We start from the raw sequence: 15,365 nt of genomic DNA on the forward strand, positions 1-15,365 counted from the left end.
TGCAGTGGAGCTTTGGGACACAGTAAATCATAACCGTAAATGACATCTTGTTACAGAAGTAGGTAGCTACCAAAAACCCTTGCATGGTCCTCAGGAAGTCTGAGGGAAACTTGGAAAAGCTTTATTTCAGACTTGAGAAAGCAGTCATTCGTTATTATACATGTTTATTCTCTTGTACTTTTTGTTTTTCTTATTGTTGTAGTACAGGGTGCATAGATATTTGATTCATTGTTTGGAATTGGAAAGGATTAGCTGATAGAGTATCAGACAGGTTAGTTTAGTTCAATTTTCCTCTACTTCTTGCAAAGAGGGTGGTGCCTGTGGTTGCTCTCACAATTCTCACCTCAGTCTCATTATCACCAAGAAGCTCCCTCCAGAACCAAGAGTGTATGGAGAAAGACGCATGTATGTAAACACAGGTAGGTCCCCTCTCCTTGAATATGTACAGATACTTAGTGCAGGCTGAATTAAAGTCATAAAGTCTTGAATATAAAAAGATACATATAGAAAGATTCTTCTTCTCTTTTAACTTTTGTAATAGCTGGAAAACTGCATTTCCCATTAGGCCCAAGTTGTGTACAAGAGTAGGCTCTAGAGGTTACAGTAATGGGCCAAGGCATGTGTCAGCTAACATGAATTTAAAAGCAAACAAAAACCCAAACAAACAAACAAACCAAAACCAAACAAAACCAGCCCCAAACCTAAGAAGTATCCCTGAGGCCTTCCCAGAACCATCCTTCAGGTTAGTTGGCATAACCTTTAGTATGTGCTGCTGTTTAGTAAGTAATTTTTGAGGCTTTTCTGTTTTTCTGGATCATTAATATGAGTGAAAAAAAATACTTAAAATTTACTTAATTAAAATAAAAAAATTGTGCAGAGCTGTAGTAAAAAAGACAGAGGAGTAACTCACTTCTTTGAGGCTCTCATACGCGAGAGATCTCTCTAGGAGATGGATAACAGTGGAAATTCACATGAGCTTGGAGTCTTCTCTTGGATGCTAGACCAGTACAAAGCAACACTTGTCTAAGTAACCATCTAATCACAAGGTCTAACAGAGTGGATTTCTCCACCACAGGTAAGGTCTCTAAGCTTTGTATACAACATTTGAGAAAAAGAGAAGCATGTCAGACCACTCTCAGAAATTGTACCATCTCCATTCTTGAAGGGTTTCAAGCCCAAATCAGGAAAATCCCAGAGCATCCTGAACTGGGCCCATGGCTGACCCTGGTTTGGGCAGGAGCTTTTGGACCAGAGGTCGTGTCCAGTTGCAGTGATGCAGTGATAATACCGTGATTATTGCTAGGTCATGATGCTTTAGCATTGAGGAAAACTTTATGGATGACTTGAAATGTTTTGAAATTAGGACTCTGTACCATTAGTGGGATTTGGACATTTATGTGGTTTGACAACATTACCAAAGGTTACTCAACACTAAAAACTGGATCCTCAGTTAAAATGGCAGTGTTCAAAAATGCTAAATGACTTGTATTAGGCATTCAGCACCAGAACATTTTGAAATTCCGTCTTGTTTTCAAAGTCTGCTCAGGACACCTTAAAAGCTGACATGTTTCCAGAACTTGGCTACTTGAATGCAGTTCCAGATATAGCAGTATTTATTGTACCTGGCAGATGAGGGAGCTGCATCTCCCCTGCATGTAGTAAGCTCCATTTTCACAAATGATGAAATGAGGCTCAGCAGTTTAGCTGAGGTCATTGTGAGCTGGGGTTGGAATTCAGGTTTGTTGTCCCAAGTTATTGCCTTGGTCACTTAACAATCCCCTATCCTGAGATAATAAGCAATTTAGCTTAGTGAAGTAATTAGCAAACATAATAACCTACTAAATCAACTTTCTGAGCTAGACATCAGCAAAGACTTTTTACAGCTCTAGTATATAAATAAGATATAACTCAAATGTAATGCATGCTTATTTTGACAAAGTTATTTATATACTAAACATGTATGATAAATACTGTGCATTTATTTTTAACTTGGTACCTACCAGCATAATTTGATGGTTGTTTGCCAAATGAGTTAAAATATCAGAGCATAAGAAGAGAGATTACTTTAAGTGTAATGGAGATGTAAGCTGCAAGAAGCAACATCCATTGCTGTCATACAGAGAAGGTGGTTCATCTGGTTTGGTTTTAGGTGCCTTCAGAAATGATTACCTGTTTATGGGAGATCTTCCTCTCTGTTTTGTTTACCTACACCTGACTGGTGAAATTATAGCATAGCAGGAGATCCTCTGCATGAGTATGCATGAAATGAGAACAGTAATCGTCCTTCCAGCAATATTTTGGAGAATCTGCACATTCATTTATGAAAAGATAAACAGCAGTAGCAGCAAACAGGTGCCTTCAAAAAGCAGCCCCTGTGCTGTGCTGGTGACCAGCCAGCCTTTCAATTAGGAGTGTATCCAGGTAAATTTGGCCATTTAGAATAGAGTGGAATGCAAGTTCAGATTACTTGCTTTTTAATGTGACCTTGACTAACATATTCCAAGCATTAATGACAGGATTGCAGGCATCTGTGTTCCTTTACCAGGGGCAGCTTTCAAAAGTTACATGTAGTATACCTTCTGCTTCACCTGGAGGTTAAGATTTTTAACTTCAACCTCAAAAAATAACTTAGCAAACACACAAATATATGGTAAGTGGTGACCTTACTACAAAGTAGTTCCCGCCCCTGTATGGGAAGAAGGAAAACTTTCTTTAACTGGTGGAAAAACAGAACTAAATCCTGTTGTGTGATGTAAACTGCTCAAGCGGGTAGGATGTTATAACGATGTATTATTTAGAGCTTACAACACATGCCATATAAGCTCAACATCTAAGGAAATTAACTTTCACCTCTGCTTTAATATTCTTCTCTCCATGGTGCTGTCTGGACGACTTTTGCTTTGCAGAGAAATTAGACACTGTAGTTACTCTGAACTCTGCTCTGGTGCCATTTGTATACAACGCTGTATTTTTAGGGTCTTGCTCTGCTCGCGTGTTGACCACAGGTACCTCAGTGGTAACTGCTGACTCCCATGGTGGGAACAGTCAACTCGTTCCCGTGAATCAGGGAAGGCCATTTCCACCTTCTTGCTCAACCCTGCCCTCTCGCTTCTACTGGTCCAGCTCGGGGCCTCTCTCTAGAGCAGAGGATTTTTTTTCCTGTTTTGTCAAAGGGAAAGAGAATTCAATGTCTTTCCAGTTTATAGTCAAGCCTTTTCTTCCCAGCTGCTCTGTCTGTCATATATTGCTCCTCCTGGTGCTCAGCTATTTAAAACTAATCTGTCTATCGACTTCCATTGAATAGCTATTTAATTGTGATCATAATAGGCTAAGATTGGAGGAATTTTGTTTTCCGGCCCTGAACGATGAAGTTTCACTACCATTGTAACACGGTATTAGCAGCCTTCTGTGCCGGAGTGCAGGAACATAATTATGAGAAAGGAATATATTATGATTCTGTTTATCGTTTAACAGTATGGTGCTAAAGGTCTCATATAAGTGAACATACGCTGTTTAAGAACAAACTTCTCCCCCCTCCCAATCTTCTTTTTTCCCCTCTTTCTGGATGGCTGTAAAAAAGAAAAAAAAAAAAAAAAAAATTTGCACCTTGAAAAAAATTAAAAAAAAAAGTAGAAATCAAGATGTGGAGTACAGATTTTCCTAAGTTGTTGGTCTTTTTTTTGCTTTTTGGGGCATTTTAAAGCATTTGTTTTCCTGCTACATAAATAATTATCAGTGGGGTAGAATGCTTATCCTTCCCTATACATTTCAGTAAGTTATGGAAGAAATGTCTTACTTCAGTGGCTCTTTGGCTGTTTCACAGATCCCCAAGCTGAAGTGGGTAACTACTGATGATCCAGTCCCAGATCAGGAGAATTAGTAGGTTGATCTCTATGCATAACGTGAATTCTTGAGTATTGGTTAAGGGAAAAAAGTAGAAGTAAGTAGAGCAACAGAAAGTGTGAAAGGTACAGTAACAAAAGAGCTTATGATTCTCCAACATTATTTTTTTAACCAGTGTGTGTACAGCCTGTCACACAAAGCTGAAGCATATGATTTTGTTGTTTCCATTATGACTGACATGAAAAGCTGCTTACGACAACACAGATGATTTTCACTACCTATTTGACACACTGTGCATTATGAGTTTTTTTGTTGTTGTTTTGTTGTTGTTGGTTTTATCTCTATTTTTTTTTAAATCAGTGCTTATAAAAATGAAACCTATCACCCAATTTGTCTGCTCCCCTAGATTTGAATACAGTTTCACCTCCAGCTTTTAAAAATCTCTTTTTATCTTTGAATACCTCAAATGTTGAAAAGGAAAGCATTGCGTTACCAAAGTCTCAGCTGAACTGTACCCTCGTAAAGAATATTGACTTTTCAGTTGCAAGTGTGAGGAGTCCCAGATTGCTGTAGCATGCTAAATAATTATATTAATAGGAGCTCAAATGACCATCAGGGTTTTTTCAAACTTCCATTCACTTCCTGCTTAGGAACGTTTCTTACATTAATCTTGCTTTATCACTTCTATCGAGTTATTACCTCCAGTGGGACTAGAAACTCCCTTTGTAGAGACCAAAAAAAAGGGCATAAAATTCGCGGAAGGTTGCAGTGCAGGCCAGTGGCTTAACTGAGCCAGGGGACTGCTAACTCCTTCCTGTTCTGTGCCTGCTTGCTGCACTTGCCCTTTAGAGCAGCCTGGTGTGGTTTCCCCTGTTCTTCTGAAGAACTGCGTTGACACATGGCTGTTGGATCCGTGCACAGGGCCCTTTGCCCTACCATGGTCGTGTTTCTGTCCAAAATGTGGCAGTGGTACGTGCACAGAAGGAAGCAGAGCGTACCACACCGTGTTTGCTCAAAAGAGGCAGGAAGGCAGGAGAAGCTGCTCATCCTCCACCTTTCATATTTCCTTTCCTTTTTAAATGACTATTTTTAATGTGTCATAAATGGCTAGAATAAAAAGAGGATTTATTCTAATTACACTGCAAACATATGTATGTAGGACTATTATCATTTCCCGGATGGCATGAGAGCACTGGAGCCTTCAGATACAGATAGAACTTGTGCTCAGAACGTGATAAAGTCCCCCCTGTGCTGTGAGCGCACCGTAAGCAAAGCTGTTGCTAATTGTCACAGCCGATATGTTCCTTTTTCCAGACGGTACCACAGCACCTGTGCCTTTAGGACTGAAAAACTGTTTACATGATGAGCCTCTCGGTACCCTAAATTTCCCACTTAGGAACTTCATTCAGCTTAAGCTGTCCCAGACAAGAATAATCTCTGGGACGTGACACCAGAGAACGGTTTTGTTCAGTATGATGGCAGAAGTGTTCAGCTACCGTGGGGTAGATGGGCTTGTGGGAGTGCTTTGTTGTTGCTCTTTTTGTTGTTGCAATTGTTGTTATTTCAATAAAAATAGAAACACAAGCCAACATTTTTTCCCTCATATCTTGAGAACAGGCAAAAGCTGCCTTTTCGGTTCTTCCTTCAAAAATGCAGTCTGTTAGGGTGTAAATAATTTAAACTAGAATAAATACTACTCTGTATTCAAGGAGTAAGGGTTATATACACACTACTTAAATTCGTGTTATGAAGTTCTGTTTCTGTTAAGTGGTATTAATCCTTTCTTGCTGTCAGTTTTGTGAGTACAGGTCTTTCAGATCACCCAGAGAAGAAAGGGAATAAGAAAAAATCATCAAAATAAATTAATTCATGCAGACACAGCTGGTGCGGGAAGAGACAAAAAAAGTACGGACTACAGGAAGAACTAAGCTGATCCGAAACCTGTGGACAGCAGGACAGCGATGCCCATCACAGCGCATCCTCTGGAGTTCATGGCAGCCTGACTCTGCATCTTGAGGAGCCTCTGCTGTTGGCTGCATCAGCGGGAACAACATCTGACTGTGGGGTAGAGGTTTCCCCAGGTGCGTTTGTGTTAGTGAGCAGCTCTCGTGGGAGCTGCCAGCAGTCTGCTGTCCCTTGGAAACTCTGTCAGCCCAGACACAAAACCAGCGATTTTCTGTTCTATAAGAAAAGTGGGGTTTTTTATTTTGTTCAAATTTTTTTTTTTTTTGTTTGCATTCTGGTTTTTTTTTGGGGGGGGGAGAGGGGTTGTTTGTTTTGTTTGTGTGTTTGTTGTTTTGTTGTTGTTGTTGTTTGAAGGAAGGAAGGAACACAACTTCCTGAGAAGGAAGTCCAAGAGCAAGTCATTACTTTCACCTCCTGCCTTTAAACTAAGGGCATTTCACTCTATCAAAAGAACATGAAGAATATAGAATTCTGGTTTGTATTTGCAGCAGGAGCAACGCAAACAGCTTTCCCCCTGAAAAATAAAAATTAGGACCTTTTCTTCATATGAATCAAAAAAAAAAAAAGTCTCTCTTCAGCCACCAAATTGGGCAGCAGGTGGTGTCTAGGTGTGCAAATCACCAGCCAGCCACCACTCTCTGACCAAAACTAAGCACATCCCTTTCTTCCCCCACCCTGCAGTCCCCAAAAAGCTGAAGAAGGAGCAGGCTGGGAAAGGTGACTGTCAAAAGCTGCACAGTACCAGCTATAAAACTCATCTTGTGTCTGTGTCAAACGGACAACAGACAGCAACATATATGTCAGTCTGGAATATGGCACAGGGTCTTGGACTGGTGGGGAGAGAAGGACATGTACATTGGGAAGGAAACAAACCCCAGAGCAGAGTAACAGGGAGAGAGTTGGAGGAGAGAAACTCATGTTTACCATGCGATAAAGTGATTAGCAATTGTTATGTCATTTTATTGAGGTGGCACAAATTTTGAATAGATAGTTAAGACTGGGCTGAGTTTTGCAGAAATGCCAGATCTAGTCTGTCTAAACGCTTTCCTCTCTGGAAAGCACAACAAATCTCCCCCGAAACTAGTGTGTGAACACCAAATGGACTTTTAAAAAATTCTGTGATTTATTTTACTTCTCAAAGTTGTTACCATAGGCTGTGAAATATTAGGAGTATGTGTTTCAGGCTTTTACATTCAGTAATCCTCGGTGACCTTTAGTTATTGATCTTTAAAATCTTTAATAATAGTGAACAGTCCTAAGACATACTATCAAAGTAGAACTCACCATAAGTGTTTAAACTATTCTAAAAAATAGAATACATGAAATGTTATAGTGATTATCTTAATTGCCAATAATTATGAATGGATCCTAATCCTAATGTTTCTGGAAACTCTCAGAACATTTGTAGATTTGTTATAAGAGGCAAAGTGAGAGATTTCTTGATTTAAATTTGATGTTCAGTTTACAGTTATACCTCCTCCATGTTTGATTTCATAAAGTATTTTTTGGCTGAACCACCCAAGCCCAACACCCATTACTGAAAAGGGCCTGACCTCAAGCAGCTTTACAGAATGCATTCTTATTCTTAGTGTGACCAGAATAAAGGATCATGAAATTGGCAGGAAATCCTACTTATGAAGTCATTACATTTAAGACTTAAAACCTGTGGAATTATCCCTTACAATGAAGAGCTTTGAATTGCAGAAACTCACCATCAAAACAAATTAATCATACACTGATTTATGTCGCATGAGCTTCGACATATTCCACCCAGGATCGCTTGAACATGCCTGGCAAAATAATGGATACCTGGATCATTTATTTATTTATTCATTTATTCTAATGAGAGTCTAGTAGTGAATTTATTTCAAAATAATTAGGAGTTTAATTCCTTCAGAGGAAAACCTTAACATTTCTTTTCCTCTCATATAATTACTAAGAAATAAAAATTTTCTTTCATTATGTTTTTGTACATTGTAAGTCTTTCAATAGGTAGCGTTTTTGTTGCTTGTTTGTTTTTTCAATACTCTGTGCTTGATAGTCTGGAAATTTGAAATCAACTTGTAGAAGAGGCAATCAGATGTGTACTCTGAGTTTTCCTTCATCTGTTTTACAGAGGGGGCTGTGCCTCATTTCTGTTTATGACTTAGCCTGGTGAAGTCAAACCTCAGCCAGGAGCTGACAGAAACTACAACACAAATGCTGATGCTACTGGTTTTATATGCACCCACAGAAAGCCTTTTCATTTCTTCTGCAGTCTTCTTTTGACTTGCGTGCTTGAATTATTGATGTGCTGTTGCCTCTTTGGTCTGACTTCTTAGCTTCTGAGGAACAAGTCATACTTGGAGAGGAGTTTCAGAAATCCAACTTTTTCACCAGGAAATGTATCAGTTATTTTTTCACAGTTAAGAAGGAAGTAATTTCTTTTTTGTAACTATTTCCCCCCCACGCCCAGCAGTGTAAAGGGCAAAGTGTGAGTGTGGGAGGAACAACTGAGCACTCTGAGAGAAAGAGAGGCCCTAGCCAGCTCCCTTCAAAGGGGTGGGAGCAAAATGACCTGCAGCTGAGAGGAATTAGCAGTGGGTGTTAATTGCAGAAATAGGAGGTCAAGACAGTACAAAAAGGCAGCTTTATAGCAAGTGCAAGCAGCAGAGAAGTGAAAGGGAATAAGTGATAGGGACTGGATGCTGAATAGAAAATAGATGTAAAAATGCACAGGGCTTTTATTAATTGGCTGTTTAATGCCATTTCTTGCAGGTGGCCATGTATGACCTCAGTTTTCTCAATGTCTGAATCACAGCAACAGTAGTTTATAATCAGTGTATCGAGTGGCTTTCACAGTTTGTAAGAGAAAAAATGTTATTCAGCTGATAAAAGGGCTACTTTTATATGTGGAAATGAGATTATAAGAGCCCTGAAAAAAAAGACCTAAGAGCTTTTATCCTGCCTTATTGTTTGAAAGAAAAATGAATTAATATTACTCAAAATACAAGGGATGTTCTTTTGTTAGTTCAAATCTAAATGCCCAGGATACTTAGCATTTTTCCACTCCATAATTTCCTGGCATCTCAGGTAGTTTTGATTTATTTAGCAAGTGGCTAAGATTTTCAGAACACACTAACAATTTAAGTGTCTTGATGTTCGAAGTCCCAAACCAAGAAACTTTTATGGGGTTTGGTTTTCATAATGCTATTAACAGATGGTAATGTAGGTTTAATGCTTGCAAAAATTTCAGCCATTTGAGTGTGAATGTCCACTAATCCCAGTAGAACCAGCTGATTTCAGCTATTCATGCTCTGCAAATAACCCCATTATAGGACACCTTTGTGGTAGAACAAAAGAACAAAACTTGGCAAACAGTTCTGAAATCCCAATGATATTGTTACTGAAGGTTCTGAACTATGGAGAAGCCAAAAGGATTTATTGTGAAGCAAATTAAAACATTACTAGGGATACAAAGTAGCTGGCTGAAAAATGAACAATATTTGGGAGAACGGAAAGCTGATAACTTTTCTCTGAAGTGGTAGATATTTTTAGAATCATAGAATCATTTCAGTTGGAAGAGACCCTCAGGATTATTGAGTCCAGCCATAACCTAACTCTAGCACTAAACCATGTCCCTAAGAACCTTGTCTTTTAAACCCCTCCAGGGATGGTGACTCCACCACTTCCCTGGGCAGCCTGTTCCAATGTCTGACAACCCTTTCCGTGAATAATTTTTTCCTAATGTCCAATCTGAGCCTTGCCTGGCACAACTTGTGGACATTTCCTCTTTTACTATCGCTTGTTACTTGGGAGAAGAGATCAACACCCTCCATGCTCCAACCTTCTTTCAGGTAGTTGTAGACAGTGATAGGGCTGAACAGCCCCAGTTCCCTCAGCTGCTTGTCAAGAAGGAGGACCTGGGTAATTATAGACCGGTCAGCCTCACCTCTGTCCCTGGGAAAGTAATGGAACAGCTTATCCTTGGTGTCATCTCAAGGCATATCAGGGATAAGAGGGTCATTAGGGGCAGTCAGCATGGCTTTACCAAGGGTAAGTCATGCTTGACCAACCTCATAGCCTTTTATGAGAATGTAACAAGGTGGATGGATGATGGCAGAGCGGTGGATGTGGTCTACCTTGACTTCAGTAAAGCCTTTGACACAGTCCCTCACAGCATCCTCACAGCTAAATTGAGGAGGTGTGGTCTAGACAATAGAGTAGTGAGGTGGGTTGCAAACTGGCTTAAAGAGACAAGCCAGAGAGTGGTGGTCAATGGTGCAGAGTCCAGTTGGAGGCCAGTATCTAGTGGAGTGCCTCAGGGGTCAGTACTGGGGCCAATATTATTCAATATATTCATTAACGATTTAGACGAGGTAATTGAGTGTACTATCAGCAAGTTTGCTGATGACACCAAGCTGGGAGGAGTGGCTGACACGCCAGAAGGCTGTGCTGCCATCCAGCGGGACCTGGACAGGCTGGAGAGTTGGGCGGGGGATAACCTGATGGAATTTAACAAGGGAAAGTGTAGAGTCCTGCATCTGGGCAGGAACAATCCCAAGTTCCAGTATAGGTTGGGGCATGACCTATTAGAGAGCAGTGTAGGGGAAAGGGACCTGGGGGTCCTGGTGGACAACAGGATGACCATGAGCCAGCACTGTTCCCTTGTGGCCAGGAAGGCCAATGGCATCCTTGGGTGTATTACAAGGGGGGTGGTCAGTAGATCGAGAGAGATCCTCCTTCCCCTCTACTTCGCCCTGGTGAGACCCCATCTGGAATATTGTGTCCAGTTCTGGGCCCCTCAGTTCAAGAAGGACGGGGAACTGCTGGAGAGGGTCCAGCGTAGGGCAACAAAGATGATTAAGGGAGTGGAGCATCTCCCTTATGAAGAAAGGCTGAGGGGGCTGGGGCTCTTTAGTTTGGAGAAGAGGAGACTGAGGGGTGACCTTATTAATGTTTATAAATATATAAGGGATGAGTGCCAGGAGGATGGAGCCAGGCTCTTCTCAGTGGCAAACAATGATAGGACAAGGGGCAATGGGATCAAGCTGGAACACAAGAGGTTCCACTTAAATTTGAGAAAGAACTTCTTCTCAGTGAGGGTAACAGAGCACTGGAACAGGCTGCCCAGGGAGGTTGTGGAGTCTCCTTCCCTGGAGACATTCAAAGCCCGCCTGGACACCTTCCTGTGCGACCTCACCTAGGCGTTCCTGCTCCAGCAGGGGGATTGGACTGGATGATCTTTTGAGGTTCCTTCCAATCCCAAACATACTGTGATACTGTGATAAGGGTTGTGCTCCAGACCCTTCATGAGGTTCATCGTTCTTCTTTGGATGCACCTCAATGTCTTTCTTGTAGTGAGGGCTTAACACAATATTTGAGGTGGGGCCTCATCAGTGTCCAGTACAAAAATATGAAAGTCAAGCTATCTATGCAGTTTTATCTTCCCGTGAGGAGGAGGATGTCCATCTTGTTCTTTCTCCGTTCTCAATGAGCAATGAAGCTTTCAAGACCCTGCAGATGACAAAGTTACTGATCGAGAATCAATGTTCAGCTCCAGTGAAGAAGTTTGGCATGATTATCTTCCAGCTTAAATCAGGGTACTAACATGGTTCTAATCGCAACTCTTCTGGTGGTGAATTTGTCATGCAAGAGAATTTACAGAATTGTAAATAACTGCAATAACCACTCACATTTGGAGTGGGCTTGAGTCAGTCATAAAAGACTAGGTTGTCTTCATGTGGATTAGAGGAAAGGCTGTAACAAAGAGGAGGGAAAGGGACCAAAACACAAAGTAAGGTGTGTCTTTGGGATACTAAGAACAACTTTTAAGTTTTTTTTTTTTTCTTTTTTTTTTTTTTTTCCTCCTCCCAGTTTTCTGGAAAAGCATTTTCTGAAGCAAACAGGTAATAGGGGAACAGGAGAAAGGAAAATGAAATTTTCAGAGGCTTTAATCCTATTTCTGGGTCTGTCTTGAGAAGCTGCTTGAGTATTCCAGGGTACATTTTATACATGCACTGTAATAACGCTGTGAAACTAATAATTATCAGTGACAAAGTCACAGGACACCATTATTTTTCATAATTGTTTATTTCACTAGCAAAATTTAAATATTTCTGTCTATTCTTTCATGGCACTGGAAGAGAAAATATATATGGATATAATATTTTACTTTTGAGAATTTTTAAAATTTTTTTTAATTTTTTTTTTTTTTAATATGTCTCACTGAAAAAAGAAAGTCAATTTCAGGTTGTTCTGAGAGAATCATTTCCTTGTGGAATAACTGGACATGATCTGCTAAAATTGTGGGAACACCAATTCACTGGAGCGTGAATCATCCATACTGAATGTTTTGATATGCACTGAGAAACTGAATCATCACAGGAGGTAGTTCCCTCATGAAAATGTAAAATGAAGCTCAAAAGCTATTGTAACAAAAAAAAAAAGAATCAGTATCCTGATAGGCTATTTAAAAAAAAAAAAAAAAGTTATTAAAAACTGTGGAGTATCTAGAGATATATCCACTATTTTCTTACCAAAAGGATTACTGTTTTGATACTGATGAAGCGAGAACAGGTAAAATAGAGTCTTTGCAGAAACGCAGGTCTTTGATCAGCGTATTAGGGAGTACCATCCTAAATGTTATAACCCAGTGTCATTTTCTGACTTAGGAAATTGCACGCTGTGATGTGGACAGTCTGAAATATTCATAATAGTGCAGAGCTGCAGAGGTTCAAGTCAGTACATACTTTATTAGGATCAGTCTTCACAAGCCATAGCAAAAACCCCCAAACTTTTCAAGTTCACTTGTTTGTTCTGCTGGTACTGAAATGCATTGAAAAAAAATGAAATGTTCTGACAACTTTCAACCAGCCTCCTGGTGGACCTGTTTTATCACATTTGTCACAATTGTCTTAATGCCATACAATTAAATTGTAGGGAATATTGTTATGAGGCCTGTTCAATCAATTGAAATTTGCCCATTAATTTTCAAGCGCTAACATTAAATCCATAAAGTTTTAGTATGTTAAAATGTTTAAAGGATTGTATTGCCTGTGTAACTCCTAAAAACCTGCAGATCGACTGTGTTCCTTTTTTCCGTCCTGCTCATCAAAACACAGATTTTTATCAGATAACAATTAACCTTTAGTAAATTAAAACTAAACACCTGTTTGTGACAGTTCATTTGAAGCGTGAATACTTTGTCTTCCAGACAGTCTGCCAGTTTCACAGAACTTTTTGATTAAACTTTTTGCCTTGTAACTTCATAAACTACAGTCACAAAGGCAAACCATGCCATGAATAATAACAAAAGCAGAATTAGAATTAAAATATTGCCCTGAAATAGAAAATCCGATGATTACTTGTTAAATGAGTTCTCTCAGTGAGATTAAGATGGAGATCTAGTTTCTGTGTTCTTAGTCTCCTCTTGTGAAGATACGGGAGATGGTTTCATACACCTATTTCTTTGAAGTGTTGTTTCAGCCTAACTCCAGTTCAAGAGCCATGTGCTTCCTCTGCATGTGTATATATTAATCTCTTTCAGCTTATTAACACTGTAAAGGATTTCATTTTTACTAGAATTTCAAAACTGCATAAAGCAAATGCATTGGAACAGCTTGAGACTGATATTCTTGTCCATTAAGGGGAATCAGTGAAGCCCTCTCTGAATGCAGCTGTTTATGTTACTGTTATTTAAAGGTTTTTAAAATGATTTTTATAATTAATTTTATCAATTGTGAGGTATTTAATGGATCAAATTGTAATTAAAAAGAAAACATTGTAATGGAAAACTGGTCAGAATTTCTTTTGTTGCTTTGATTCTTGACAGCATTAAAAATGTCACTACCTTTCTTTGAAGCTATGCCTTTTTCAGCCTTTTTTTTTTTTTTTTTTACTTGAGAATACTCACATTTACAATTTTAGTGTTGCCACTTCTCATTATTGTATTGTGAGCCCCGTAATATTTTTTTCTGAAGCCAGCATTCCTGATATTGCACGTTTTAAACAAAAATGTGACTTTTCCAAGCTCTTAAGATTTCAGATTAAAAAAAAAGAAGTTAAGCAACTGCATCTCAGGTGTGTGCCTAAGAACTCATAGCTTGCTGCTTCAGATCCTTTTCTAACTTCCTAAATTTTTAGTTCTTTGTTTTTGAACAGGAGTTTATTATGCTGAATTTGGGGTTGAATGGTGGATACTTACTGTCATATAGAGCTACAGTTAACTGGAAAGGTTCTGAATCTTTTTGGCAAAATAAAATCCAGATTAGAAACATCATTTGTTTTATCTGATGGAAAAACAGACTGAAAACATCACGTCACTACAAGTTCTCTAAGTGATGCAGCTCTGTCCTAAGGACCAAAAGAGTTTCTGAATTATGTCTTTTCCAGCTCATTCTCCTTTTCGATTAGGACAAACTTTGCTGGTGAATAGATTGTTTGAGTTCATCTCCACCAATACAAGTCTTTCTAAAATGTCCTAGAGGGATTTTGTGGTTTTTCTACTGTGAATTCAACTCATGATGAGCTGAAGAAGCCAAAGCAATCTTGATTACTTTAATTAGAAATAAGCCTCAAAATAAATTTTCTCCGTCTGTTTGACTTGTTGATTAGGGCAATAAAAATAAATTTCAGAAATATATCAGATAATTAAGTAACAAATTTTGAAAATTTTGGCACACTATTTATGCAGCCAGTAAAAGCCTAAAAATGGGGAAGGACTGCCACGAGAAACTCTAAACAAGGTCACTTGCCTTATTTCTGCAAGAAATACGAAAACAGACTTTGGAACATGGGAGGAGTGATTTCCATTATTTAACTCAGTTTGGGTAGTACAATATTATACATTTTTTTTTTAATGTATATGAAAATGTATAAACTACAAATTCGTTAGGATGCCAACTTCATACAGTAAACATATAATAGGGATGGATCTTAATTTTTTGCATTATCTGAAGCTACAATGCTGAGGTTCTCATCTCACAAGAGACTTTAGTAATGCAAATAACAGAAAGGAGCAACAGAAATTATTTAATTTGGTGATTATGAGTTTTGAGCATACTTGTAGCTGATATTTTGAACATGCTAGTTCGATTAAACTTTTTAAACTCTGTTGTTGTTGTTGTTGTTGTTGTTGTTGTTAACTTGGTTGTTTTTAATAGAGGGAAAAATTAAGGAGGTATACAAAGGAAGATATTAGAGAGAGCATCAGTGAGATTAATGTTTAAGCAAGAACTTCTCTTTTGAACCTCTTCTTGGGACTTGCCTACAGTACCTACCATACCTCAACCAGGAAAACATAATGTCTCTTTCAGCTGACCCTGAATAAAGGATGGAGATGGGTACAGAAGTTTCTGTGTGGAAAATCCATACAGGTAAATCCACATAATGAGTTCTCAATAAACCAGCTTTTCATTTGTTTTTGTGTCTGGCAAACTGTTCTGTCTTTTATTTATCATCTCACATCTATTTCTGGAAGTTTTATGACATGTCTAAGTGAACTATTCTTGTTGAGCAAACTTGAAACATGTGGGTATTTTCTGGTGTTTGTTGTTTTTTTCTTTATTTGTGGGTTT

At 38.9% G+C, this 15,365-nt stretch overlaps 1 long non-coding RNA gene across 1 annotated transcript in view; it reads left to right on the forward strand.

The window, feature by feature from the left end:
- Window positions 1-14,992, forward strand: part of LOC139826365 (uncharacterized) — a 21,365-nt gene extending 6,373 nt beyond the window's left edge. Inside the window, exons 2-3 of the long non-coding RNA XR_011736341.1 lie at window positions 5,638-5,924; window positions 14,952-14,992. This is a non-coding gene — a long non-coding RNA (uncharacterized lncRNA). The remainder of the gene's footprint in view (window positions 1-5,637; window positions 5,925-14,951) is intronic.
- Window positions 14,993-15,365: the final 373 nt, after the last annotated feature.

This window comes from Patagioenas fasciata, chromosome Z (genome assembly GCF_037038585.1).
Source record: "Patagioenas fasciata isolate bPatFas1 chromosome Z, bPatFas1.hap1, whole genome shotgun sequence".
Taxonomy (NCBI): Eukaryota; Metazoa; Chordata; class Aves; order Columbiformes; family Columbidae; genus Patagioenas; species Patagioenas fasciata.